This window comes from Trachypithecus francoisi, unplaced genomic scaffold (genome assembly GCF_009764315.1).
Source record: "Trachypithecus francoisi isolate TF-2019V2 unplaced genomic scaffold, Tfra_2.0 Lachesis_group16, whole genome shotgun sequence".
Classification (NCBI taxonomy): Eukaryota; Metazoa; Chordata; class Mammalia; order Primates; family Cercopithecidae; genus Trachypithecus; species Trachypithecus francoisi.
This window is the reverse complement of record NW_022681461.1, coordinates 8,270,764-8,295,352: the sequence shown is the minus strand read 5'-3', so window position 1 is coordinate 8,295,352 and position 24,589 is coordinate 8,270,764. Positions and strand designations below refer to the sequence as shown.

Below are 24,589 nucleotides of genomic sequence, written 5' to 3'. Positions count from 1 at the left end.
GCTGTGTACAGCAAGGATAAAGCAGAAGCACCCGCCTTGGTGGCATGTCCCCCAGCTGGGCAAAGGTCCATACACACAAAAGAAACAGCAATGAGCTGCCAGGGGATGGGAGAAGGCGCTCTGAAGACGGATGCGGAGGCTGCAGAGATAAGGCGTGCCAACCACACAGGAAGGCAGCAGTGGGGACAGCCCAGGGGCAGGCAAGTGTGTATACAAACCACTACATCCAGACAGGGGAATGTTACTCAGCATTAAAAATAAATGAGCCATTAGGCCATGAAAAGACATGGAGGAACTTTAAAAGCTTATCATTGAAGAGAAAGAAGCCAATCTATAAAAGTACATAGTGCATGATCCCAACTATAGGACATTCTGGGAAAGGCAAAACCATGAAGACAGTAAAAAGATCAGTGGTTCCCAGGGGCTGGGGGGAGACAGAGTTTTTAGGGCAGGGAAACTACGCTGGCAGGGATGTTACCACAGTGGACACATGTCAGTATGTATTTGTCCAAGCCTACAGAACGTACAACACCAACTGGCAATCCTAATGTCCAGGTACAGATGTCGGGTGATAAGGCACCTATGTGGGTTCACTGACTGTAGCAAAGGCACCACTCTGGGGGCGATTCTGAAAGTGAGGGGGCTGTGCATGTGTGGGGAAGGAGCGTATGGGAAATCTCTGTACCACCTTCTCTATGTTTCTATGAACCTAAAACTGATCTAAACAATAAAGTCTATTAAAATCAGTAACAACAAGGAACAGGCCTAGGAGTTCCCTGCCAGTCACAAAAGAAGGCTCTGTGAGGGTTCATGGCCTGGACACGTGAAGGAGGTGAGTGTCCACACCAGAGGGCTGGGAGCAGAGACGCAAGGCCCACAGGGCCCAGTTCATTCCAGGCCAAATACCAACGATGCTGGGTCACTATTGGAGACATATGGTTTGCATAGGATCTGATTCCTATCTAGGTCCCCAACTGCAGTCAGTCCTCTGCGTATCCCAATAAGCATGCTGCGGGCAGGCCAGGCTAAGAGTCCAGAGCTAGGAGATGGGAGAATACAGAGATTTATCTCAACTCTCTCTGGAAACCTAATGAAATGACTCTAAAAGGATATGAACTTTAAGGATAAAAATGGAGGGAGGAGGTGACTTTGGAATCTATTAATAGGTGAGTAGTAACCAATGGTGTGCTGGCAAGCTGTTAATACTGGCTCTCCACGGGGTGGGCAGTGGGGGTGGGTGGTGGGGTAAGGTGGGGGGTGCCCAGCTTGTAGCACACGCTGATTTCTGTGGTGTAAATGCTGCTTTCGAGCTCCCAGAACGATGCCGCTGAACTGGGGAGAGGTGCACAGCAGCCCCCAGCACAGAGTACTGCCACCTCAGATACAAGAGACGAGTAACCGCAACCACACAGATAACAGCAGAATGCACACGATACTAGAAAGGAATGAGTTCTGAGTATTTTACCTTTTTAAATATAATTTGTTTCATTTTAAGTCCATATATTTAATTTTTAACAGTGGCTGTTACCACTGTTAAAAATTACCACCAGCCCTGTCACACGCCCAGCTCTGTCACACGCCCAGCCCTGTCACACGCCGAGCCCTGTCACACGCCCAGCCCTGTCACACGCCCAGCCCTGTCACACACCACCAGTGCTGACTGATTTGAATTTCGGACCAGAGTTGAGCCAGGGCCTGGAAGAAGTCACAAAGAAACACAACCTGAAAAACGAAAGCAAAAGCTTAAAAGTAAAATGTGGTGAAAGAAACGAAAGGCTGGAAAGTAAACTAAAGAGGCTTCTTGGAAGTTACACATGTAGCAGAGATGAAAAAAGGGGGAACAGACGACTGGAGAATCCATTCAGGAGTCCCACACGGGACTGGCAGGAGCTTCGGGGGAAAAAATGAGGAATTATTAAAGCAGTAATGAAAAGAAAATATCTAGAACAGAAGGGCCTGAGCTTTCGGAATGACAGTGCCCAGGAGCACAGTGAATGAAAAGAACCCACCCACACCAGACACATCATCCTGAAATGAGGGTTACATGACGCATCCAGAAACAGGCCACAAAGAAATTACCTTTGAGTGCCCCACTGGAGGCAGCAAAGCAATGCCTCTGAATCCCAGGGAAGATGACTTCACACCTAGAATTCCCCATCTAGTCAAATTATCAACCAGTATGAGTGCGGTACAGAACATTGCTTCAAACCTACAAGTTCTCAAATGTTTTACCTCCCTCAGCTTCTTTCTCAGAAAGCTACTGCAGGATTTGCTCCACCAAAACAAGGCAGCTGCTTCCCAGGTCTTCTTTCTTACGACGTGAGTGGAGGAGAGGCAGTCAGAGCGGGGAGCTGGGGAGGAGGCAGAGGCTCCAATGGGGTGGGGCAGGAGAAGGCACAGTGGATTACTGATTGCATCTGTGGCTTTGTTTTCAGAAATGCGTTTTAAGGCTCTGGCAAAGAGTCTGAAGATGAATTAGAACAGATACACAGATTAGAAAATGAAGTTATTAACCCTAGGGGAAGCAAGGGTGACCCATGAATGGAAATGTAACTGGAGTGTACTTATCGCTGCCCAGTTGCACAGCCCCCATGACAAAAATTACAACTAACTCCACTGGGAGTCTGGGGGAAGAAAGAGAGGGAAGGGGAGGGGACAAGAGTCGGAGAACACAATCCTGTCTTCCAGCACAGTACAACATCTAAGATAGAAAAGTCAGGAAATGTAGGTGTATCTAGTTTGAAGGAAAATACCAAAATGACGAAAATAGTTGAAACTCAGTGTCTCAGGGCAGCAGGGAAGGGGCAAAGGGACAAGACAAGCAAGTGCTGCTTCCTCTCTCAGGTAAAATAAGAACTATTTCACTTTAAAATTACATGCATTAATTTCCTTCAATAAAATGAATTAACCTTAAAAAGACATCCATGTTCTGGTTCCTCACAGCCTGGGGAAAGCAGCCCAGTGGATCCAGAAGCGGAAGACACGACCCCCTGAAGATAGGCTCCCAAGGACGGGAAGAGTGAGTTGCCTCTGCAGAGCCTGGGTCCCGAGAGCAGCCACATTTCGGGGCTCAAGCACGGTGTAAAAATAGGATTGTTCACCACAAAGCAGAAGCGCCGGGCAGTGGCACAGGATTTAATGCAGAATGCCGGCTCCTAATGTGGCCAGCCTCTTCTACTCCACTCCTGCCCGCTTCCTCTGATGCACCCCACCCCTCCCAGGCTGCCTAGCAGCCTTGGCACCTGCTGCTCCCTCTTCCAGACTGTTCTTCCCCCAGGAGCTGCTGGTGGCTGGCTCCATCCCACAGTCACTCTTTGCCTCCCGTGACCCCCACACTCCATGCCCCTCTTGCAGTACTGTTTCATAGCACTTGGCCTAAGGCCCTGAAAATGCCTCCCTGACTTAGTTGAGGCAGAACAGGAGAAACACAAACATCCCAGTGAGAAGACTCGGGCCAGACCTGGAGAGGACAAAGGTTAAGGCACCAAGAGTGGAAAGTCCCAAAAAACAAAATCGCCAGTGAAGAGAGATTTCAAACAAATCTTTTAATAGTATCCACAACCAAACCCAGGGATGGCAAAGTCATCCCTGAACGAATGTGGCTGAGAGAAGGTGTTCCAGGAGTGTCAGCAGGTGCCCAGGTGGAAGCCAGCGGGTTCTCCTGGGTGGCTTTAAATGGTTACGAAGAACTGTCAGGACTGGCGCTGTTTATGTGGTTATTCGAACTGGTTATGTTGAAAAGAAACCTTTTTCTTAATTGCTTTTACCTTGGACCAATCCAGACACTGTCATATAGAGCTCAGCAGGGCACGGGCACACCTACCTGGCTTCCAGCCAGGCCCTGCCCTGAGGACAATGATTGACCACCAGGCTTCCTGGTATGGATTTGTATCCAGGTCTGCAGTGTATTGATCTCATCAACAGACACCAGATTCTTAAAGGCATAAATCAGACCCTGCTGCTCTTCTCAAACGGCCTTTAAAACAATCCACATGAGTAGCCAAAGGTCAGGACAGAAGGCCCATGCCACACACTGCTCCTCCCAGGGAGGGGGAGGGGCTGCGCATTTTCTTTGTGACATTGGAGGGTTTTTTTTCCTTTTTCAACAAGAACGCATTGTTTCATATAATTTTAAAGTTGCTTTAAGCAAAGCACACACCACACTCACACAGATCTGCCGGTCCCGCGAGTTCTTTCAGAACAGTGGCTCCAAAATCATTGATGGGCGTTACATTAAGGACCTCACTCTAAATAGTTAAATTAAAACAAAAGGAAAAAGAGCCCATTTTGCTGGCTTTCTTCACCATTTCTGAGAAGCAAAGGTATCCTGCTGGGAGTTGAGCTGTATGCATGTGCATTTTGCCCTGACAGTGTGAAATTGCTGCCCTTTGCATTCAGGAAGAATGACTTGACACAGAGCCCATTAGAAAGACAGGATTATGAAATGTCACTCCCATTACTTACACGTAATTGGGGCTGTTCATGAGGGTGCCCCAGCCCACTTTAAATGTCAGGAGAATGAAACTCCGAGGGGACTCTGAGCCCCACACTCTTGCCTGTCAGTACGTGTCAGAAGGCAGCTCTGCCACCCCCAGGGGCCTTCAAATCAAGGCAGGAGGTCACAGCAGAGAAAATGGGAGTACCCAGCAACCACTGTGCATATATGTCTGTGTGCAGGTACATATATGTGGATGCACGTACATCTGTGTGTATGCATCTGTGTATGTGCACACATGTGCATCTGTATTTCTGTATGTGTGCATGTGAACACGCATTGATATGTGCACCTATCCATGTTTGTATATTTGTACACATCTTTACAGGTGTGCTGTATGCATGTGTATGTCTGCATGTCTGCACATGCATGTGTATGCCTGTGTGCATACACATGTGCACCTGCATGCATATGCATATGCATCTGTGTGTGCGCAAGTGCATCTGCTTGGATCTCTGCATGTGTGTACATGTGTATGTCTGTGCATGCATGTGTATGCCTGTGTGCATACATAAGTACATCCGTGTGTGCGCATGCGCATCTGCTTGGATCTCTGCATGTGTGTACATATGTGTATGCATGGGCATCTGTGTGTGTGTGCATAATGTGTGCACCTGTGCATGTTTGTGTATATATATCCATATATATCTGTGTATGCATATACATGAATGTGTGCACAGCTATATGCACACATATGTGCATGCATCTGTGTGTGCATCTGTGTGTGTATGCAGACATGTGTGCATCTGTGTGTGCATGTGTGTATGTGCATCTGTGCGTGTGTCACTCTGTTGCAGAACATACATTCTGACCTAGTGCTGCATCTAAGATGTGAATAGTGACTGCTGGCAAGTGTCCTGTAAGGCAGAAACCATGGACCAAAATGCCATCTGGGGACTGTCCAGTCACCCATGTCTCGGCTCCTTCCTGGGATCAGCTGTCTGGCAGCTAGGGCGGATTACAGAAGGGACACCAGTCACTACCACATAGAAGGTGTCAGTGCTTCTGCCAGCAACAGGATGCAACACTGGCATTAAAATGCCCTGGCCGGCATCCCAGGGAAACTGAAAGGGGATCTCTGGTGACAGCTGTGGACTGGCCAATCTAACACAGGCAGTCATTACCTGGACCCCTGAGCTCACTGCAAACCACTGCCTGGGGGAGTGTGTTCTCGCTTATTTCTTATCTCAGGGGTTTGCCCAGATGGGGCAGGTAAAGCTTAGAGCCTCTCCAGGCCCTGCAACCAGGACAGTGGAGGACACGCACTCACCACATCTTCCCTCCCAGCTGGTAGCAGGCAGCCAGGTGCTGGGAAACAGAAGACACCACAGCCCTCCCCGGCCATGCCTTGCCAGTGCCTGGCCACCTAACGTCTCCACCCTGGGATGTCCTCTGCCCCCAGAAACCCCTCTCCCACCTCCAGTTGGGATGCTGATGTCACCACCTTACAAACTGAGGATAAAATGGCCTTACCCCCACAGGAATCAGGAATGGGTTTCAGGAGCTGTCTAGGTCACAAGCATAATAAACAACTTATGGTTCCAACTTCAGTTTTCCTAGAGTTTAAAATTGATCCCTGGAGACCAGCGCTCCAGCTCTGCAGGGACGTGCGTGGCCCTGGACCTGTGTCGGGCTGGACACACCCAGCAGGGCAGCTGCCAGGACCGGTCCACTTCACCCTCAAGCCACATCCCTGCAGGAGCAAGTGAGGATGTCTCAGACATGCTCTTAACCCTCACCCACTTTGCAAACCCCTGGGTGTGGCATGTACAGAATGGGAAACCCAGGGAGAGAGACAGAGGATGGCGGGAGTGAGGGACACACAAATCCATCTATCAGAAATGTCGGCAGGGCAAGTGCTATGAGGATGCACACAGAGTGGCGGCAGGAACAGGGCCCTTCAAAGGAAGAGTGGAGACCCCTCTAAGCATCAGCCAGCATGGCATAGATGCAGATGGTCATGCCAGTTGTGTGACGTCACTCTACTCTTCAGACTTGGATGCAGACAATATTGTCTTTTCTGGAGGGTGTGTGGTACGTGCATGCGTCCTTGGGCCCAAGCAGGTTAGTGCTAGCAAAATTAATCATCTTCCACTGGCCTGATGTTGACCTGCTGCCGCCTCCAAGGGGGCCAACGGTTCCCCTACTGGACACTGGCTCCCAGGGACCATATGGGGCTGCTCTGGGAAGTGGCTGACCAGCCCCGCAGGGAGGACTGTGTTAACCCTGCAGCCCTACAGGGATGCCTGACGTCATGTCTTTCAAAGGTGATACTACGGTCTGAATGTCTGGATTACCCTCACATTCAGTTGTTGAAATCCTAACCACCAATGTGACGGCTTCTGGAGAGGGAGCCTTTGGGAGGTGACTGGGTCAGGAGGGCAGAGTCTTCACGAATGGAAGTAGTGCCCCTATAAAAGAAGTCCCAGAGAGCTCCCTCACCCTCAACCACGTGAGAAGACGCTGTCTGTGAGCCCGGAGGAGGGCCTTCACCAGACAGCAAATCTGCCAGCACCTTGATCTTGGACTTCCCTACCTCCAGAATAGAAATGTCTGTTTTGATGTCACCTCAGCACCAGACAGAACCCAGCCAGCAGAGATGCTTCCAGAATGCCAAAGGTCACCATTTACACTGGTAGAGCCTTTGATATGACACTAAAACGGGTGCTTCAGTTCCCCAGAGCTTGACCTGCAGGGAGGGCAAAATTACGTAAAAGACACTATATAGAAAAGTTGTGCTTTAAGTGGACTTTATTTGTATTCTTAATTTTCTCACCTCTTATAAAACTTTTCTAACTTCAAAAATAATTCCAAGGGTGCTTAACTCCACAAAACAAATGTAAATTAAAATAAAATACCCATGTATTGTCCACAAAGCAGGCTGAAATTTAGAAGTCTGCTGCTAGCCAGGGCTGGGAAGGTGTGGGGTAAAGGACTTCTGGGTGCAATTCTGAACTATCCAGATGTCTGCACACTCTGATCCCCTGGCAACTCTTGGGCAGCAAACTATGTGTGCACAGCTGCAGACGTGCAAAGCGATGTGTGGGAGGACCACCCTGCCGTGCTGTGACAGTAAAATGTGCAACCGAAGGGGATGCTCCTCAGTGAGAGGCTGGTTAACAGTCAGGCAAGGAAGACACCACCATCACAAAGACTAAAGCTGGTCTACACCAACTGCCCGTGAGCACATCACACCAAAGACAGGTGCAGAGCAACAACACACGAGGCACGACCCACCCGTGTCAACAGAGGATGCGTCAGTCTACACACAATCCACACACACACACACACAGCCACGGACACACACAGACATGCACAAATACCAGATACAGACTCACAAGAACACGCCTTCTCACACACAAGGACACACGGATACCAGACACACATGCACACATACGAATGTGGACAGACAGCCAACTGTTAACAATGTCGCTTGTAAGGAGGAGGAGGAGGAGGAGAACAGCCAGGAACTCAAGTTTTCTTGTTTTTTAAAAAATGAATCACACTTTTATATTGCTTCTGTAAAAAAATTTAGTTCATTAAGAGACTATGTTTCATCCATGCTACACTCAAGTCAGTAGGACCAAAAATTGAAACCCACCACATTAGTGTGTGGAGCTGCGAATAATGCAGTTTTTCACATTCTAATCCATTTCTTGGCTTAGGTGACTATTTCTTGCCATATCTTTGACCCTTTTTTATTCACATAAAAAATGAGAAGTGGCTTCCTTTCCCTATATATACTTCATGCTTTTTGTGACAGCAAAGTAAAAAATAACAGAAGGAGCCAGTCCTCCTGGGCTCTCACAATGGAATTCTCTTACTGCTTAATACAGCACAGAGTGGATAAAACTGTCCCTGCTTTCAATTACCTTATAGCTAAAGATTCCAAAATATTTTTTTATGAAGATACCAACAAAAAGCAAAACTCAAAGACAAATGACTTAAGGGAGGAAAAAGAAACTAGCAAAAAAAATACTTGTAAGACAAGTGCCAATTCCTAATAAAGTGATTTAACAAATGTCAGAAAACAGAGCTCCCATCCCAGTGGACCAGATAATATATCCAGCCAATAAGCACAGAAAGTGCTGTCTCCCTGGCAGTGTCACTGTGCTCATTAAAGCCGCCCTATCTAACTGGCAAGATGTGCTCTCATCACGGTTCCATGCATAGGAACCATGAAAGTCTACACTGGCAGCAGGACTCTTTTAAAAGCCAGCAGAATAAAAAACCTTGTGGGGGCCCATTCATGATACTTGAATAGTATGAAAATGATGAAGGAAAGATGGGGGTTTTGCTTTTGTTTTCACAAATTAAGCTGGTTATTTCTCTCTCCTCTGAAACGGAAATTGCATGGCTTGGAATGGACCAAAATTAAGATTAATCGCAAAATGGCCCAAATCTGAGGAAGGTGACCTGGAGAGCCCTCTTATTACACCACACCTTACCAGCCACCTCCCTGCACCCTCCAAAAGAAGAAAGTAAGCTTTCTGGTGTGGGCACCAGGGGCCAACAGCCACAGAGCTGCCACAAGCCCAAGACCCAGTGGGAGGAAAGGCCGAGAGAGCAGGGAAGAATACGGGGAGCAGGGATAAGCAGTGGCAGAGCAAGAACAGAGGCAGACCATCACTGCGGGTGCCCAGCAGCCACCTCCCCATGCCAGGCCCAAGGGATGGCAGCCAAGTCTGAAGCTTTGCCCCACGGGATATCCAGGGACCAAGGGACCAAGCAACCAATCACCTGCCAGATCCAGCTGAGGCCTCTACACATCACCAACTCTGCTCCACTGAAATTACAGATCATGAATAAAGAGGTTTTACCTGTATCTTACACCTCTTGAAACTTTCCAGTCGTTTCTAGAAAGAAGTCTTCAGAAATCTTTGCTGTGAAAATAACGGGAAACAAGGCTATTTAAGCTCTTAAATTGTCCATCCACTTAAACTCAGCAACACTCCTAGAAAGGCATTGAAAACAAATTATTGTGAGTTTAAACCTTCTAGACTTCCTTAGATGCAGGATCAGCTTGGCTTGTACGTGCTGGGGAAGACAGGAGGGAGGGGCTGTGAAACCGCCCACCCACGAACAGAGGGGAAGTGCAGCCCAGCCCGTCACCCGGTGCTGGAGATGAGCCCCAGGACCTGACCAGGTGCATTTTCTTGCAAACTAAGCCATTTCAGTTAGCAGAGTCCGTGAACCAAAAAAGTACTATCTAATTGTCTATTAGCTCCAGATACGTATTCTGTAAAATTCATCTTCATGAGGCAAAGAAGGAAAAAGCAGAAACACATATAGCATAATTACAAGAACCAAAGAGCTGTTCATCTTCCTTTATTTTTGGATGGTTGATTTTCAGCCAAACAGAACGACGTCCACTGTGGTGTGGCAAGATTCCATAGCATGGCTGTCGCTCCTCTGCAGTGTGGGAGTTCAGCCTCAAGACAGCAATCATGGGGCGCAGTAACAGCACCAACAGTTAGATCAAGAGAATCAGAATCGCAAAACCAGAGCCACGTGCAGGACTGCAGACGCTCAGGAGCCGACGCTAATCCCTCCATGATTCTATTAATACAGGAGCCACGTAATTGTTAAACCTCAGAATCAGACTCCAGCATATTCTGTGGTGAGGAGGATTTCTTTTTTGTTTGCCTTGTGCTTTCAGAGCTTATATGATCACGGCTCTTTTTCTGAAGCCAGCTGGGAAGGAGGCGGCTCTCCCTGGAAACGCAGGTGTAAAACTCCCGTCCCTCCCACCCAGGCCCCTCACTGGACAGTTCCCTCCTCTCCAGACGCCCTGCACACCCCTCCCCAGGGAGCAGAACCTTAGACACGGCCATCCAGGCACACAACATCCGGTCCCCCAGCCCCTTGGGGCCGACACATCCTCTGAACCCTGAGCGGGTGCCTGAGGTTAGCAAATGAACTGCAAAGGCAGTGACCAGAAATGATCACAATTCATCAGGCCCCACCGTAGTGGAGCTTCCAGAGACTGATACTGGGGTCTTCCCTCTAGCAGTGGACGGCTCTTATGGCCAATTTTATAAGCAAAAGTATGTTCACATGAGCAGCTATGAGAATCCTGGAAAAGGTCACATCCACCCAGGACCTGACGCCGACACTTCCTGTTGAAACTCTCGGGGTTGGGCTGGGCATTTGGGCACAACTGCTGGACAAGCAAAGAGGGAAAGCCCACGCTGCTGTGGGCACCTGCAAAGTGCCACATCGCTTGTTCCCACGAGGCTTTCCTGTCACACGGGAGGGAGAGGGGACAGCGGCCACCCGGGGACTATGCCAAAAAAAACAATTCAAGGCAACAAAGGCAGAGATTCATACAAAAATAAGAGGTTTAGGTAAATAATGTGAATATCAAGGATTTTAAAACTGAAAAACTGGCCGGGCGCGGTGGCTCAAGCCTGTAATCCCAGCACTTTGGGAGGCCGAGACGGGTGGATCACGAGGTCAGGAGATCGAGACCATCCTGGCTAACACGGTGAAACCCCATCTCTACTAAAAAATACAAAAAACTAGCTGGGCGAGGTGGCGGGCGCCTGTAGTCCCAGCTACTCGGGAGGCTGAGGCAGGAGAATGGCGTAAACCCGGGAGGCGGAGCTTGCAGTGAGCTGAGATCCGGCCACTGCACTCCAGTCCGGGAGACAGAGCGAGACTCCGCCTCAAAAAAAAAAAAAAAAAAAAAAAAAAACTGAAAAACTGGCTGGGCGCTGTGGCTCACGTCTGTAATCCTGACACTTTGGGAGGCCAAGGCAGGTGGATCACTTGAGGTTAGGAGTTCAAGACCAGCTTGACTAACATGGCAAAACCCCATCTCTATTAAAAAAAAAAATACAAAAATTAGCCGGGTGTGGTGATGCGTGCCTGTAATCCCAGCTACTTGGGAGGCTGAGGCAGGAGAATCGCTTTTTAGGAGGCGGAGGTTGGAGTGAGCTGAGATCGCGCCATTGCACTCCAGCCTGGGTGACAGAAAAAGACTCCGTCTCAAAAAGAAAAAAAAACTGAGGCTGGGCGCAGTGGCTCAAGCCTGTAATCCCAGCACTTTGGGAGGCCGAGGCGGGCGGATCACGAGGTCAGGAGATCGAGACCATCCTGGCTAACCCGGTGAAACCCCATCTCTACTAAAAAATACAAAAAAAAAAAACTAGCCAGGCAAGGTGGCAGGCGCCTGTAGTCCCAGCTACTTGGGAGGCTGAGGCAGAAGAATGGCGTAAACCCAGGAGGTGGAGCTTGCAGTGAGCTGAGATCCGGTCACTGCACTTCAGCCTGGGTGACAGAGCGAGATTCTGTCTCAAAAAAAAAAAAAAGAAAAAAAAAAAACGGAAAAACTCCTATTTTCTAGAAATGAAATAAGCCTTTGTCACTTTAATAAAGACCCAGAACTGCTCATCCTGTGGTTTAAGACATGTATCATATTCACGGTAATTTTGTGGCATCCAACAACAAATGTCAGCCAGTCTGGCGTCTCATCTCAATCGCCTCCAACAACTCCACCTGAACACCGGCATCCTCGTGTCCTGCCTCCCAGCTGGGGGTTCACATCTAGCCTCCAAAAACAGCTGCCAGCCCCAAGGTTGCTGAGTGGGAACACACTTCCTTTCTTTTTTTTTTTTTTTGAGACGGAGTCTCGCTCTGTCGCCCAAGCTGGAGTGCAGTGGCCGGATCTCAGCTCACTGCAAGCTCCGCCTCCCGGGTTCACGCCATTCTCCTGCCTCAGCCTCCCAAGTAGCTGGGACTACAGGCGCCCGCCATCTCGCCCGGCTAGTTTTTTGTATTTTTTAGTAGAGACGGGGTTTCACCGTGTTAGCCAGGATGGTCTCGATCTCCTGACCTTGTGATCCGCCCGCCTCGGCCTCCCAAAGTGCTGGGATTACAGGCTTGAGCCACCGCGCCCGGCCACACTTCCTTTCTTAGTGAACTGCCCAGGCCCCAACCCCACGTTGCCTTCACCCTGCATGACCAGGTTTTGTTTCTTCTTCCTCAGCATGCAACCCCACAGTTATGAGTTACCTGGCTGAAAAATGCAAACCCACACTTCTCGTGTAATTACTCATTGTGCTGTTTTATCTCATACCTCCCAACTCCTGACAGCACAGGTAAAAAGAATCCAATGGCCTGTTCACCAAAAAACAATGAAATTAACTAGAAGAGAGAGAAGCATTTCCCTCTCATGGCCTTCATACCCTCTCCTGGTGCACCCCCAATAGTGCAGGAGAGTGTGGGGCTCCAACGCCCAGGCCTTGCGAACAGGTATTTAGTGGTCGTTGATGGCAGCAGCACAGAGCCACGGGCAGTGCCTTCATCTGGCCTCCATCCTGCAGACATGACCTCACCTTCTGGGCGTCCTCTCTAAGCAGGGACCTGGTGTTCTTCAGCACACAGAGAAGACAAGTGGGATGAAGCAAGAGCAAGCGGCTCTGCAGTCAGAGGAACCTGGACTCCAGTCCCGGCTTCTCCAAGCTGTGTGTTCCTGGGGGAAGTTACTGAGCCTCTCTGGACCTCTGTTTCCTCATCCAAAAAGTGGGCACACTAATACAGCCTGCCTCATCTGGTTCTGAGGATACATGACTAATCATAGTTAACGTTTCCTAGTGCTTTCCTAGGTGAGGTGCCGGATGCTGTTTAAGCACTGGGAGGCATTAACTATCATTCTTACCACCTGTGAAATGAAGCTAGTTACACCTGCCTAGCTAAGAAGACTCAGAGAGATATAACAAGCATGGTGCAGCTATTAGCACATCTAACACCCCCTACTGCCAGGGACTGTGGGTTCCACCAGCCTCCTCCTGCACACACGGGGGATGGGGGCTTCCCCAGGTCCACATAGACTCCTGGGAGCAGAGCTTAGGCACACTGTGACAGGCAGCACTGCTGTGGCTGTGGACGTGGAGGGGGCCGTGAGCCCCTTCTGCTCAATCTCCTCATCCTGGCTCAGAAGCAAGTAAAGAAGTTTCAGGGGCAGAGAGCAATGGGGGACCTTCCACTGAAATTGGCACTCCAGCACACACCCCGATGGCGTGGGCATGCGTATTACAACACAATACCATTACACTCTGCTGAGCAGGGCACCCATGAGAAAGGCTGGCTGCAAAGTGCACAGAGAGGGCCTGGAGGACACGTTCCCGGGCCCTGCTGGGCAACATCTGCCAAGAAGCTCCATCCAGAACCTCTGACCCAGCAGTTCTCTACCAAGAATTCAGTGTGGATATCCCCCCATGTGTGCAAGATGACTGGTACGAGGCCACTCAACAGGTAAACTCCAAAGACACCCAGAAATCCGTCTGTGTGTGTGCGTCTATGTACATGGGTACACACAGATATAGCACAGAACGTTTTCTATACAAATCATAGCACATTCCAGAGGATGGAATACTATGCAACCGTTAAAAAGAATAAAGCTGCAATTGTACGAAAGGGCACCCCAGATCCATTGTTCACTAAAAAGTAAGGTTCCCAAAAATGTGTGTAGTGTTTCCACCTGTGCAGGCACATGGTGTGTGACTGTGTGTGTGTGTGAATGGGTGTGTACACAGGTTCATCAGAGGGATGATTGAAGAGATCACAATTTAATCAATAACCTGCTGGCAGGGGATGCCTATGGAGAGAATTTGATCTGCGAAAGGAGTGTGCTGCATTTTTCACTATTTGGATTCTTTAGAACTATTTGAATTATTTCCTTAATCATGTGGTTTTCTAACTAAAATATTTTAAATCTGATATCAAAAGTAAAATACAGTAATTGTAGAAAATTTGAAAAATGCAAGAAAGGCAAGAGAACACATTCCTGACAATCTCTAAAAAGGTTATACAGGTTATAACACTGGTTAAAGTAAGATTCCAGCTCGAGTGTCTTCTGTACTAACTTTACTAAGACGAAGATTTCATCAAAATGGAAATTTTTGAGAACAGTTGACAGACATGACATACATTTCTGGTCTTTTTGGCATTTTGTTGGAATTCCTCATTCTAAGGAACTCTGACTCATTCACTCAACAGTCACTACTGGAGGGTGTGGGGTGAAGGTGCGAGTCAGATAAAGACTGTAGACTCCCAGCCCCTGGTTTCTGGCTTGGGGAGGGGAGGCCACAGCAACCGCACAGCACAGCGGGGAAAGGGGTGCCCTGCTGGCTCTGTAACACGGGAGGTGGGAGAGGCGGGCTGGCAGCCATGCAAGAGGAGACCTGAAGTTCAAGAGAGAGGCTGGAGCCTACGGGCTGGTGGAGGGAGAGGGCCCGTGCGGGTCACGTCCTGGTCCCGTGTGTCTCTGCCCCGAGGACCATGCGAGCGCATCCCCGTGCTATTTATTACACGGTGCCCTCAGCAGCCTGTCACGGCTGTGCAATATTCCATCATTAAATATCATAATGTGGGACATTCAAATCCTTTCCAATTTTCCACTTACAATTCAGTTTTCTTTAACCACCAGCAGTGCCTGGCCAAGACCCTTTTCTGTCTGGGATGTTCACAGTGATGTTACAGAGGTCTAGGCACCACACAGAAGGCACCAGGAGACAGGCACAGGGAAATTCCATGGTTCCATCATGTCTGTCTGCTGTTCTTGAAAACCTCCATTTTGATGAAATCTCTTAATAAAGTTAGTACAGAAGACACGAGTGCTGGGATCTTTCTGTTAATAGTCATTACAACCTGTATAACCATTTTAGAGACTGTCAGCAACGTGTTCTTCTCCTGCCTTTCTTCAACAGAGGCTCAGGGCATCTACTGATCACGCTGACAGCTTTGCTTCCTTTTACTGGGAAATAATCACACATAATTTCCATGATTTATCTTCATTTGACTCGCTTCTAAAGTTCTCAGTTAGTTGAGCTGAAGTCATCTTTGCATCTTTGCAAAGTCATACGATCTTTGCTATAAAATACAAGTCACCTAGCTCAAACTTTTTTTTTTTTTTGGGGGGACGGAGTTTCACTCCTGTTGCCCAGGCTGGCGTGCAATGGGGTGATCTTGGCTCACTGCAACCTCCACCTCCCGGGTTCAAGCAATTCTCCTGCCTCAGCCTCCCAAGTAGTTGGGATTACAGGCATGTGCCACTATGCCTGGCTAATTTTGTATTTTTAGTACAGACAGGGTTTCTCCATGTTGGTCAGTCTGGTCTCAAACTCCTGACCTCAGGTGATCCGTCCGCCTCGGCCTCTCAAAGTGCTGGGATTACAGGCATGAGCTACCGTGCCTGGCCAGCTCAAACATTTTTTATGCTTCTTTCAAGTCTATTAGAAATCTTAATTGCTTCTTAATTTCTCCCCCAACTATAGAGGAAGCATATTATGATGGCTACACTGCCGGCTGTGAGGCCAGCCTGCCTGGTTCAGATTTCCATGCTGCCACATCCCAGCTGTGTGACCTAGAACAGGCCTCTGCCCCTTCCTATCCCTCAGCTACTTCCTCAGCACCTCCCCTCCCTCTGCTACTCCCTCAGTACATTATCTCCCCAGCTACTCCCTCAGCTACTCCATCAGCACCTCCCCTCCCTCAGCTACTCCGTCAGCACCTTCCCTTCCTCTGCTACTCCCTCAGTACATTATCTCCCCAGCTACTCCCTCAGCTACTCCATCAGCACCTCCCCTTCCTCAGCTACTCCCTCAGCACCTCCACTCCCCCCACGACTCCCCACAATGGCAGCCCACACCAAGGTGCGGGGGCAAATAGGTTTTCCTCGACCAACATCAATCCCCATTAAACCATGGTGGTTTAACTGCATGATTTATTCCTAAATTGAAGTTTCTTTCTAAAGTCCACGACCACATTAGCTTTTACTACTAACCTCAGTTCAATGAGTCCGAAATGATTTAAATCCAAGATGCTTCCATCCCCTCACTCCAAATTCCTTCAAGCCTTTTTTTTCAGAACCCTGCTCCCTTATTTCCTGAGCATTTCCTTTCTCTGACCAGGACCCTTCTCGAACCCTACTAATTGCCTTCCTCACTGTATCCTGCCTGGCTTTGGCCCCCTGGGCATCCTCTTTCTGTCCTCCTCCTCCCTCTGCCCAATGTCTCCCACTTCCCTCACACCCATGCTTCATACCACCATCCCTCCTGTGAGGCTCCACCTGGCTCCCACTACCTGGAAGGGAATGACACCACATTCTAAGAGCTCCACCTTCTTAAGGCCCCTGTGCCGCCCCGGCCCTTGGTCCTCCTACACACAGCTGTCATGCTTATTTCTTACAAGGCAGTTCACATCATACTATTATCTTGCTCCAAAGCCTCCTGTTTCTCCCCACGGCTTGCAGAGGCAGGTCCCAGCTCCCAATCTAGTATCCCCAAAGGAAGCCCTACAACTTGCTAGGTGTGCATTTTTCTCCTCTTTGTGTGGAACATCGAGAATACACCACCTATCTAGACCCAGCCCCCCAAATACTCTGATTCAGCAGCTCCCCAGCGAGGCCAAGGTCTGTCCGGTTTTACAGCAGCCCATGTAACCAGTAGCCAGGACTGAGAACTGGCCTGCATCCACCAGATTTCCGGCCTTTCCCAGTGTTACCCAGGCCTTGCCACCTCCCCCAGGTATGTCCTCAGTCCATCCCTGACACGCACCCACTGAAATCCTGGCTGTCCACTGTGGCTCAGCTCGAAGGCCAGGGCAACCTCGAACCCGCCCTCTGGGAACAGATGCCTCCCCTCAGCAGGTCTTCACTCTCGGGGACACTCGGGGGGAAATGTAAGCAGGAAGAATAACTAACACCCTCCATAAGGCAAGGGTGAGGAAGTGACTGTTCTACTGGGTTCTACAAGGGTCAGGCTGTGAGTCACCTGGAAGCAGCACACGGTCCTGACAGCTGGGGCAGGGCTGCTCACATCTCCCATGTGCACAGCTCCCTGGCGGGCTCCTCACTAACGTAACCCTCCTATCTGACATCTGACTGAATCCCAGTGCTCAAGAGGCCTGGGCAAGGGCAGCCTACAGGCCTGCTGCCTTGACATCAGGGGCGGGAGTCCTGAAAGCATGACCCTGTGGCCTTACTGGCTGTACACCCACCCCTCCCCCAGCGTGCCCCACTGGAGACAGGTTTTACAGCACTGCTGGGAAGAGGAAAAACAGGCTTAGAAAAATGCAACAACCATCTAGATCCACTGGGAGAGCTGAGACGCCCTCCTGGGTCCCGCAGTGACCCCAGGACCACGACTGGCACGGTGCTCTCCAGCTGTGCTGAGCCTCCGCCTGCCCTGAGCCAACAGCTTCCTGCTCCAGGGACACCAGGGCAGAGACAGGCCCTTCAGAAACAATGGCTCCTTCTCTTTGCCATCTGCTAGCAGGGAAGGCATCACAAAACCTGCCAGAACCATCTGGAACCCTGAGCTGGTTCAGGTCTACAGGCAGCCTGTGGAGGTGCCCTGCACTCAGAGGTATCCCTAGTCCTCACCAAGTGTCCGCAGGGGGAGCGCGCGCCGTTTCTCCAGGGACTGGACCCTCCAGGCCGGGTCTTCCTCCCCTGCTGCCCCCAGACTCAGCCCAGCTGCAAAGGCGCCAGAGGCCTGCCCGCTGTGCCACGGTGCAGGCACGGCATGAGGGGACAGGCCCATGCCCGCTGTGCCACGGTGCAGGCGCGGCATGAGGGGACAGGCCCATGCCCGCTGTGCCACGGTGCAGGCGCGGCATGAGGGGACAGGCCCATGCCCGCTGTGCCACGGTGCAGGCGCGGCATGAGGGGACAGGCCCATGCCCGCTGTGCCACGGTGCAGGCGCGGCATGAGGGGATAGGCCCATCCATGCCCGCTGTGCCACGGTGCAGGCGCGGCATGAGGGGATAGGCCCATCCATGCCCGCTGTGCCACGGTGCAGGCGCGGCATGAGGGGATAGGCCCATCCATGCCCGCTGTGCCACGGTGCAGGCGCGGCATGAGGGGATAGGCCCATCCATGCCCGCTGTGCCACGGTGCAGGCGCGGCATGAGGGGATAGGCCCATCCATGCCCGCTGTGCCACGGTGCAGGCGCGGCATGAGGGGATAGGCCATCCATGCCCGCTGTGCCACGGTGCAGGCGCGGCATGAGGGGATAGGCCCATCCATGCCCGCTGTGCCACGGTGCAGGCGCGGCATGAGGGGATAGGCCCATCCATGCCCGCTGTGCCACGGTGCAGGCGCGGCATGAGGGGACAGGCCCATGCCCGCTGTGCCACGGTGCAGGCGCGGCATGAGGGGATAGGCCCAGGAGCCTCGGGACAGGCCCCAGTCCACGTGGGAATTTCTTTTTTAAGACTCAAAACCACAAAATGCCACTTTCCTTGCTTTCATCTTGAGTGATTCCTTAAATATATACACTCAATTACAAAGTTAGGCCAGCATGACCACAGCTCGTAACCAGAATAGAGTCAACAGGGGACTGAGTCAACAGGGGGCTCTCCCTCACTATCCGGGCCTCCTCCCCAGGACATGGCTTTTGCCAGCCTTAGCTCCAGCGTGGCAAACCCACCAGAGAACCCCAAGCTCCAGCCACAGCTCTGCGAAGGCCCCAGCTTTGCCTCACTCCTGGAGGAAAACAAAAGGACGTTCGTCGTTTCATCATCTGGGGCTGTCAGTTCCCATCTCAGTACTGACCTTAAACTCCGTCTTACCATCGTGTGCAGACACCAGGTGCACGCAGCCTCGACCTGATCCACCAGCCCCCAAGGCCCCTCAGAGGCCATGAGAACCTCCCTCGACCTCAGTATCAGAGGAAGCAACTTCAACTAAGCTCATTATTTTGAGACTCTGCTACTTCTTAACCATATTTGAACCAAACCAACTCACTTCCCATCAACAGCAGACCAAGTGGTCACTGTGGGCAGGTGACCAGCGCCACAAAAGTGCTAAAAATAGATAATGTGACAACCACAACACCCGGCTATGATGGTAAGGAGCAAACACTGCAGGCCACACCTGTGCCCTAAGCCTGTCCCCAATGAGTTCCCTCTTTGCCACTAAGACAATTACTGCCCATGCGGATGGCCAGAATTTCAATCAATTTCTATTTCCAAATCACCAAATGACCCTCTAGCTGAATGTCACGAGCCCAGTACTGGGTCAGACGTTGATTCACTCCACTCTAATGAATTTTAGTCAATCCCCACGTTCAACTCACTAAATTCTTCCTCCCTTGCAGTGCAAGGGAAATGATATTTCTTCTCCTCTCTTCCAGATGCTTCCAGCCCAAGTGAGGTGGTTCCTCAATCCCCTTCCTGGGGAGTGAGAAGAGGAGGGCAGCCTAAAACGATACAGTCACTCAGGTCCATCCAACCCCAAATTGCCGTAGATGCTGGAAGAGGGTCAAGTGCATATGGACTACGGAGGCAGTGTGATCCCTGTGAGGTGCCTGTATCAGAAAACCACAGTCCCTGCCTCCCCGCTACAGCTGGGGCCGGGGAGTGACCTCTGCTGCCCTCTCAGTGTGAAAGGAGCCCAGGTAGGAATTCCCCACTGAAGTAGTCAAGCAAACCCCCAATTTCAGGATTCACTCTGCAGCCCCCAAATGGGAACAGACCTCACTCACGTTTCACTGCACTGCTAACAGGAACCTGGTCCTATTAACCTGGAACCCCCTCTCCAACCCTGGTCAGCAGCATCTGCAAGTGGAATTTAGTGGGACTGACTTCAAAGTACCCAAGCCTAAGGGTCTATGGCCCCACAAAGCCCCATCCTGGTGTCTGTCCTTCCAGCAAGCAGCCAGTGCCACAGCATGTGGGGGTTCTCATTTTCCGAGCAGTGTGTCACCTTCCAGATGATTCAGAATGTGTGTGACATGGGTCACACGTGGGGAGGAGCTGGTGAGTCATCGTCACACACTGCCCCACACACAGTCATCTTCCAGGTCTGAGAGCTCCAGGACGGGGGTTACCTGGCCATTGCTCTGTCTCTTGTAGGGCCCAGAAAGGAGATGTGTTTCCCCCAGGGATGCACTCACCACTAGGGTGACCACCTGTAGAGGGCCTGCCTAACCCTGAGGGGTGGGCTCCACTCTGCAGGCGTGGGTGGCTTAGGGCTGACCTGAGATGCTAGCTCCAAGACCCAGGCCCTTCTCACCCGCATGTGTCACTGAGGGCATGCTGCTGTCCATCTGACCACAGCTGACGTGTCATGGAGGGATACGGCCCCCACACTGAACGATTTCCTGGGCAGGCTCTTTCCAACCATCTCAGTGGTCACAAGTTGAGGACCACCACTGGCCACCAGCTCCCGCTGGCCCCTGCTATAGCCCATGCAGCTTCTTTCTGGGCCTCACATTTGATGCTGCCCAGCACTGCCCAAACACAGTCCCTGGCCCCGCAGGAGAACCTGAACTGGAGGGACGAGGGCAAGACCCGTACAACCTGCCGAGAGCCCAGTGCTACACCCCAGCCACTAGAGAGGGTGCCACGCGGGCAGCAGAGGGGAGGCACACATCCTCCACTGCAGCCAGCATGGATCTCAGGGCTACAGATATCCAGTCGCAGGAACTCAGAACCACGAGGAACCAGCCCCTTTGTCACAGTCAGGAGGAGGATGAGGCACAGGCATGGAGCCTGCTCAAGGTCACACAGCGCAGGCCAGCTCCCAGCCACTCTGCACATGGCCTGGCCCACCATCTCCAAGACAGCGCTTTCTCCTGCACCAGGGCAATGGCCCCCAGCCCCACCTACAGGACCATGCTGCATACGGCCAACCCACCTCCAGGGACAGGGTGACAGACGCCCCCCAGAAGAGCAGAAAACCAGATCCCAGTATGGGCTGGCCATGGGGAAGAACGCAACAAAGCAGCCACTAGGTCCTCATCTCCACCTTGTCAGCAGCCAGCGCCAGGCTTCTCTAGGGCTCCGCCCCTGGGTCCCTCAGGGCCCCTGGACCCTGCCAACCACACCACTGCAGGCTCCGCAAGACTGCTCCAGAGGTCCAGACGACAGAGAGGATGGACATAGGTCCCTGGGGCAGGGGTCTCCCTTTCCACGCTCACTCCTGGCCTTGGGTCACAGGGCACTAAGCGGTTCATCCAAGAGTGCAGAGAGTCAAGCATAACCCCCAGCTCCTTCCCCAAATGCAGGTTACCCATGGGGCAGCCTGGGCATGGGCACTGGACAGAAGTGGCATGTGGCCTGGCTCTCCTATCCTCCCTGCCCAGTCAGCCCTCCCAGACCCACCATCAGGAGCTGTACCAGGCCGGCGGCCACCTCGGCTGACTCTGCCCAGACCCCCCACCAGGAGCTGTACCAGGCCGGCGGCCACCTCGGCTGACTCTGGATGCCAAGAAGCCTCTAATCCTAGCTTCCCCCAAAGCAGACGACGTCTAGGGGAGCGTCGACATCCCCATCAGGACGAGTGCCTTCTTGCGGCCAGGAGAGGGGCCGTGAAGACAGTAACTCAGATCACCCAGCGACAACACCAACAGCAGTGGCAGGGGCTGGTGGGGGCGGCAGCTGCTGTCTACTGAGCACACCACACCCCAGGCCGGTGCCAGCTTCTTACAGGAACCCTTCCCGCTGCTCTAGGAGCCAGGACCCACGGCTGTCACCATCCCTCTTTTGCAGATAAGAAAGCAAGGCTTGGAAACTTCCAGAAGTCATATCAGTGTCGAGGGGTAGGGGGCAGTGTCTGATACTAGAGGTATGGAAAGCAAAGTTCCCCACCCTGCATCAGAGGCAAACCCAAGTGGGCCAAAGCAAGTGCCTGAGCACACCTGGGCTGAGCTGTGCTCATTCAAATCGTTTTCTTAACAGAATCTCAAGTTCACCTCAAGCTTGGAGCCTGGTGAGCACTTCATGAAGAGCAGGTTCCTGGGCCCCAGTCGGGTGACAGTGGCCGAGGGACATATCCGACCTCCGGAAGCTCAGGAAGCATGCTGTTCAGAGAAGTGCACGCTGCTACCAGCTCATTCCAGAGCGCATGGTGCAATAATTTTTTGCCAGCTTTAAAAAGCACAAGAAAGAAATTAAGCAGTTTGCAAACTGAAGTCTACATGGTAGATGAGGAGTGGCCAGTTACATGCTCAGAAGAATGAAGTTGCGGGTTTCTGTTTGGGGTCAAGCTGTGCCAAATAGTAGCACTCTGAAAATGCACACAACAAGAAAACTCATTGAAAACTCTGTAACCCTAAAAACTATATCAAAGCCTCCAAAGCTGCTGCTTAACCCTGACGGGCAGCTCTGTGGGCAGGAGCGGTCACAAGCCTGGCTGAGGAGAACAGGCCTCAGGCTGGGATGGCAAGTCATGCCCAAAGCATCTGCAAGTGACAGAAAGTTCTGGAACTATTTCACACAGGGAGGGGAATTACTGGACATTCAGAACATACACCACAAAATTTCAGAGCTAGAGGAAGTTTTCAGCAATACTCTTCAACTTGCGAGCCAGAAACTTCAAGCATCCGCCCCTGCTCCCCAACAGCCAAAGACCAAACCCTCCAGACAGCCCCCCAACCACATACACACTGTGACGAGGGGCCTGGACCCTGCTTAGTGGGTGAGTCAGATGCCCTCCAAGCGTTAGTGGGAGACAACTGACTGTTACTCTAGGGGTGGCTACTGTCCAGCTGCAAAACCCACCCAGGGCACGAGCCTGCACGGGGCAGCAGCCGGGCTGGGAGGACGAACAGCCAACATCTTCCCAAGCAGGGAAGAGGACCAGCCACAGTCACTGGGGAGAGGGAAACTGGCCTCTGATGTCTACAGAGTCTAACAGGGGTATTTCCGGGTCCTCAGTAACCCCACAAGCTCAGAGAGATGCCCTGCCCAGGGATGTTTCTCTCCATGGTGCCTTATCAGTAAAAATCTGTCATCCAAATATGCACCATTAGATGGGCCGGGAGCGGTGGCCCAAGCCTGTAATCCCAGCACTTTGGGAGGCTGAGGCAGGCAGATCACCTGAGTTCAGGAGTTCAGGATCAGGATGGCCTACATGGCAAAACCCCATCTCTACTAAAAATACAAAAATTAGCTGGGTGTGGTGGCTCGCACCTGTAATCCCAGTTACCCAAAAGGCTGAGGCAGGAGAATTGCTTGAACTCAGGAGGCAGAGGTTGCAGTGAGCCAAGATCATGCCACTGCACTCCAGCCTGGGCGACAGAGCAAGACTCCATCTCAGGGAAAAAATACCAAAAAACAAATAGGCACCCATCAGAAACAGGTTAAATCAATAATAACATTATAGCATGCTATGCGGCAGTACAATCCACGCAAGTCGATGTTTATTGACAAGTACAGATAAACATTTTATTAAATGCAAAGAGGAGAAGATAAAACAGCACTTAAGTGCAAGCTTACTCATGTAAAAAAAACCAGTCATAAAAGGTCACACCCAGGGAATGGCCTGGCTGGCACGTTCCAAGCTCACTCCCAGGCTGACTCCTAACCCTGGCGGCTCCTGCTCCTGCTCCTGCGGGTGAGCCACCCGGGGCACACCCAGGGCTGGCTAGAACACCACCCACAAATGCAGGTAGAGTGACCTCCAGGAGGAGGGACACCAAAATGTCAGAACAAATTCTGGGAGGTGGAATTTTAGGGGCATTTTAAATATCTTCTTGGAACTTCCCTGTATCTTTGAAATTTTTTTACTGGAGGCATTTTTCAGTATTGTTCTCCCAAACAAGAGCAGTTTTCCCAGAATCTCCCCCCGCCCTTTTTTTTTTTTTTTTGGAGACAGGGTCTCACCCTGTCACTAACGCTGCAATGCAATGGTGCAATCATAGCTCACTACAGCCTCGAACTCCTGGGCTGAAGTGATCCTCCCACCTCAGCCTCCTGAGTAACTAGGACTATAGGTGTGAGCCATCATGCCCAGCTAATTTTTTATTTTTATTTTTTTGTAGAGATGGGGTCTTGCTATGTTGCCCAGGCTGGCCTTGAATTCCTAGGCTCAAATGGTCCTCCCACCTCGGCCTCCCAAAGCACTGTGATTACAGGTGTGAGCCACCGTACCCAGCAAGATTCTCTCTTTTGATGGTTTCACCTCAGCAAAAAAGAAGGTGGCCCTGAAGCCCCCAGAGCACATTCCAGCCTCCTCAAGGACATGTTCCCAGCCCCTCCCTTGGCGAGACTGGGATCCGTAGAGTCAAGGCCCCAAAACAAGCTCTGGTTCATCTACGCTGTCCTCGTCTCTCTGTGTCCACACCTCAGTGCACCTTCCCTT

At 51.3% G+C, this 24,589-nt stretch overlaps 1 protein-coding gene across 8 annotated transcripts in view; it reads right to left on the bottom strand.

Annotated features, from left to right (window-relative positions):
* Nucleotides 1–24,589, bottom strand: part of SEMA4D (semaphorin 4D) — a 138,948-nt gene that overhangs the window by 47,413 nt on the left and 66,946 nt on the right. For 5 of the 8 annotated variants that reach the window (XM_033236861.1, XM_033236862.1, XM_033236856.1 and 2 more), the window contains one exon: nt 9,316–9,378. The exons of the other annotated variants lie outside the window; for them this stretch is intronic. The gene's annotated coding sequence lies outside the window, so the exon portion shown is untranslated. The remainder of the gene's footprint in view (nt 1–9,315; nt 9,379–24,589) is intronic. 8 annotated transcript variants of the gene reach the window in all.